This window comes from Montipora foliosa, chromosome 4 (genome assembly GCF_036669935.1).
Source record: "Montipora foliosa isolate CH-2021 chromosome 4, ASM3666993v2, whole genome shotgun sequence".
NCBI classification, from domain to species: Eukaryota; Metazoa; Cnidaria; class Anthozoa; order Scleractinia; family Acroporidae; genus Montipora; species Montipora foliosa.
Genome location: NC_090872.1, coordinates 41,617,824 through 41,622,823, shown reverse-complemented (window position 1 = coordinate 41,622,823; position 5,000 = coordinate 41,617,824). Strand labels below are relative to the sequence as shown.

The 5,000-nt window shown below is 41.5% G+C and overlaps 2 protein-coding genes and 1 pseudogene across 5 annotated transcripts in view; 1 reads left to right on the top strand and 2 right to left on the bottom strand.

Moving 5' to 3' along the window:
* The window catches only part of LOC137999271 (uncharacterized), a 333,030-nt gene that overhangs the window by 204,211 nt on the left and 123,819 nt on the right, over window positions 1-5,000 (bottom strand). The gene's annotated exons all lie outside the window — the stretch shown is intronic.
* The window catches only part of LOC138000816 (uncharacterized), a 173,005-nt gene that overhangs the window by 83,458 nt on the left and 84,547 nt on the right, over window positions 1-5,000 (top strand). The window lies entirely within an intron of this gene.
* LOC137999414 (zinc finger protein 862-like) overlaps window positions 2,094-5,000 on the bottom strand; it is a 3,939-nt pseudogene continuing 1,032 nt past the window's right edge.

Genomic DNA, 5,000 nt, shown 5'->3' with positions numbered 1-5,000 from the left:
AAAAACGACCTTCAGAGCTTCCCTCTGGCATTTCCCTTTTATATTTCTAGTGTTTAGCCTCCTTGCCTTTCTGTTAGGGTTTTTGTGAGAAGGACACTTATTAACGTTTCTCGTTTTGCCCGGTTTGGTGATCCCTGTCTCTTCGTCAGTAAGTCGTTGGCTAAATTTTACCTCCCATATCTTATTCCGCTAAGGCGGTGAGTTTCTGTTTTGGCAGTGAGGATTGTTTACTATTCTCATTGAGGAAAAATGCCACGAAATCAGCCGTGCGGAATTTTCTCCCCGCTTTTGGTGCCCCGGGTGAATTGATCATTAGCCTACTACTCCCCGAGGGCTCTAATTACCTATTTAAGATTCGCTTTCTGGTATTTTTTCCCTCTTTTGCCAAGTTACGGGCTCGGCGTCGTGGTCCAGGATATTTTTTCCCTCCCTCCTCCCCTTCGGCGACGTTCAGGCCACTTTCCTCACTGTCTTGCAACCTCCTGCCTAGGCTAAATTTTGCCTCAGTTGGTTAGAGCATCGCACCGGTATCGCGAGGTCACGGGCTCAAACCCCGTTGAAGTCCTGAATTTTTCAGGCTTTTTTACGCAATTGCAAAGATTGCGTTCACAACTGCGAGGGTCATAGCTTCACTTGATTTCATATCCGCAGTTCATATATGATCCATTTCATATATATGGTTTCATCGACAACTTGATAACTACGAGATTCTGTTGGCTGCTGTTGTTTTGTCTGTCATTTCGATTCAATGTGACAAAGTTTAGCTCACAGACATCTAGTGATGCTCATAGCTCTTAACTACTTACAGATCTAAATATAGCTTAATATCTATTAAAGTTCAATGTGCCGGCAGATCAAGTTATTCGTTGTGTAACGCAGCATTCTAGCTTTTCGACCGTGCATGTGTTTGCGAAAAGAAGTGCTACAAACTGCCATCGTATGTAAACACATTACTCTGTTCGTAGTATTGCGAATTTTCAAACTTAAACATCTTTATGATCGTTACCGAGTTTATAAAACCCAGCTTGAAGCGCGATTGCTATTCACAGAATGACGTGTCCCAGTTACTTGCAAAAACAACTCTTCGGTTCAATTCTCCGGCGCCGGGTTTGCCACTGAAACCTCCCGAATAAAGAAAACATATCGATGGAGTCACAAAGTTAACATTTCATCAATTACATGCAACTGTCTTATCGACCCCTGTGGCCAAGACACCGTCAAAACAGGAGGGTTCGAAATGATCTGAACAGATGTGACAGTGCTGGATATTTGACAAGTTTTCCCTTCTAAATTCGGATGAGCCAATCTTTGAGAAGGATTTCGTTTTTAACAGGGAAACGATGAAAACTTAACCCTTTTGGTGTCTGAGAGTTCTATTAGAAGAGCCCACAATAAAGCACTGAACCATTTTTCAAGTTTCCCGCTTTCAAGCAAGTGAGCGCAATGACGTCACGCTTAGCGCCCAAACCTGCTATAGTACAGCCAAAATGGTTGACTTCCATCGAGTGATCAATACGGGTCTCTCTGGCCTCATAAAGACGACAAAATGTAAGAAACCCCTCAAATACTCGAATATTTCCTTTAACTAAGTCAGGCACTACAAATTTGGCGAAGGAAAATAAAATCCATTTTTATCTTCAGTTCTCCTTTAAATAACAATGCATCTTTAGGACTGTTATGAATAAATTACAAACACAGAACTTGAAGCTGTCTTTTACTTCTACTATGAGTCTCACTGAAAGTTACAGACGATTGTTTCGGGAACACAGTGCAAGATTATTGATAACGGGCGGCAACATGGCAAAAGGTGACTTAATTTACCGCTCAACTGGATTATGACATATACTGTTTTGCAGGCTTATACAAGTTGTTTGCAACTACAGTTGTGGATACGTTAAGACATGATTGAATATATGAAACGTTTAAATTTATTGACTGGCAGTCCTCAGTCCAACTGATGAAGTTACCAACTAAACCAACATAATTTGTGATATTCATCAATGCAACTGCCATAATACTGGCAACAATGCAAAAAGCTAACGTGTTTAAGTCAGTCATTGTACGTGTTCAGATTAAAGGATTTCTTCGTCAGCTTACTCAGGTGCTGAATCCACGTCAATCGGTAGAACATTTTCTGGAACCCTTTTAGGACCAGACAGGGAAACAGTTGCTGCTAGGTTTTGCAACTGACAACATGAGGATGAAGCGGTAGCAGTTGCTGCAGGTCGAGGAGGAACTCGGGGGACTGCCATCTTGTGGCCAGCCATATGTCTGCCACCAGGTCCGCTGGTTAACCATTTGTTTATAGACTCTCCAGGATCAAAGTCATCATCTGAAGGACCACCACAGTTTATTTTCATCAAAGCTTGAAGAGAATCATTTGAAAGTCGATTACGCAAGGATGTTTTTATCATGTTCATGGATTAAAATTGGCGTTAACACTCTGCTGTACTTGGACTCAGTGCGAGCATCAAGTCCACCAACACAAGAATGTTCTGAAATCGGGCTGGGCAAATCCCCATAAGCCTGCAGCAGTGGAGCTCCGTGGAAATGTACAACAAAGGTTTTCAGTGCCACCCATTCTTGGGGGATTTTATTGCATTCTTCTTCTGACAACTGCTCCTTAAAATGGTTAGCTATTCTTTGAACCTCATTCCCACCAAAAGTTGCCAACTGTTCTTGTTCGTGTTGCCAGAAATTGAAGTTAAATATCTTAAAGTAAACGAGAGGAGCTTCGTTAAAGTTATCAAATCGCGAGTTGAGGTATGTGATTGCATTTTCCAGCAGTTTCTGCATGCTACTGTCTTCTTTGTATGATGGAGAGGACGCACCAGTAAGTTGGACTTTCTGGTTACCAAATTCCTTAGAAGCAGTGAGATTCTGATAGAATTCTTTACTGTGCTTTACCATGTGCTGTTCCAAGCTGCTAAGCTTCATTGTGGTTTCGTGTATGCTATCTGGGACTTCAGGAATTGTAAGCTTTTCATGCTGGAAGATTTTGGAGGTTTCTGTGATAGCATCCAGCAAATCAAGTATAAAATGAAGGATCTTTACGAAACGTATAGTGATGATCTCCTTGTGAATACTGGATGCCTTTCCTTTACTTGTAGCATCCTGTGATGCTCTACCAGCAGCATCTGCTGTGTGCATAACAGTTGAAGCAAACTTCTTCTTGTTTGCCCACCTGACAGCTTTGACTATTTATATAACAATGATACGTAATTATGTACACGTGCTGCGCCAAGCACTTATAATCGAACTTACACTCGTAGGTTACCGTTCAGAGATCCCTGTTTTACTACTCTTGAAACAACCCATCCTTTAATAATGCTAACCGTAACCCTAATTACGACTAAAGGCACTGTTTAGGCTTAAGGTTAGTCCCTCTGATAGTTTTAGGTTTTCCAGTATTGCTGTGAACTTTGACCTGCTTTTGCTTCATGCCCCGTGCGTGCGGCACACTCATACGTTCACTGCGTGGAAGAGTGGACCACGCTTACAGTCTGATTCGTGCATCTTTCATGTGAAACTTTAATGCACGAGTTCATTGCAATTAAAATCGTTTCTTGTTTCCCTTTTTTTGAAGCAAACTTGTGTCTTCGTAATAATCAAGATCGTTACCTAAGTAAAAGCGTCAGCAAAGGGAAATTTGAACATTTGGAAATTGTCCCTGCTTTATAGTCTATTCCGAGCGGTGCATAGAGTGGTACAAAGAAAACAGTTTACTTTCGTCTTGCGTGTCCAAAACCTGTGTGGAAACGCAATCAGTTGACAAAGACAAAGTGCATCGGGAGATCGATTGATCTGTTTCGCTATGCTCAAGAAAAAAGTACAATGGATAACCTTCAATCCGCCAGAACACATAATTTTCTGAAAGTAAACTTTCCTTGAAAAAATAATAGCCCTAGCTACCTGTGGCCTGAAAGTTTACAATTGCCTACAAGACAAAGGCTAACATCATCTCACAGTTAACCATCGCCTAAACTTCACGGTCGACCCAGACAAACGAGCCCACAGCAGGGGATAGAAAAGACATGATGGGGAGTGAAACGAAATATGCCTCCTACGGGAACATTCATAGATCTCTACCAAAGTTATTTACTTGGGAGCATCATTGAGCATATTGCCGATCTGTACAAAGAGCGATAAATCGCAAAAGCCCACCACATGCACCGTTCGTGATCCTGAATACAGGAAAGGGAGAAAACATACACTTTGCAGTGTCTCGGCGAATTCGCAAGCAGACAGAAAGAACAATTTCACGATAAAAAGAGCAGGTAACCATTAAATTTTTTATGACAGTACTTTTATTTGATCTGTTACGTTTGGTTGTTTGAGAATCTGAACCCTATTACAACGATTGCTTGAAACTCCACTTTCGCTTAATAAATATTCTAAAATTGAAAAATGGGTGCCGACATTGCAGGAAAAAATGTTAGATTTTCCGTATTTCAGTCAGAAGTTCGACCGGTTTTTTTTAAGTCCATATAAGAAGAAAAGAAGAAAGAACAAAGCGCCACAGTCCCAAACGGCCTCTATTGTGATCGCTATTGTTTTCTTGAAACAAAGGAGCGTACGCATAATGAAGTAGGGACCTGTTCGGAAATCTTGCCGCCCTTTCTTTCAGATTTCGTCGATGTTTACTGCCATTTTACCCTCACAAATGTCAAGGAATCGCCGTTAAGAAAGAGCAAAGAACATCACTCGCGCGAATTTCAAACCATCGATAACCGATTGCTTTGTCACAAAACCTCGTTTCCAGGGGTTTCCGGCGGTGTGATTCAAAATGGCGGACAATTGCACGCCTTGTCCGCCTTGTCCACAAAGATCCTGGGAACGACGTTGACTTTGAGTTAATTTATGTACGAGAGTTCAAGCATTGCGTTTATCATTGGTTGGTTTTCGTCGTAGGATGTTGCCGCTGATGAAACTCAAAAGGTTCCGAATACCAGTGCAGTTTTCGTTTTGCCACAGTAGTAAAATGTGTAACAAATCATGCA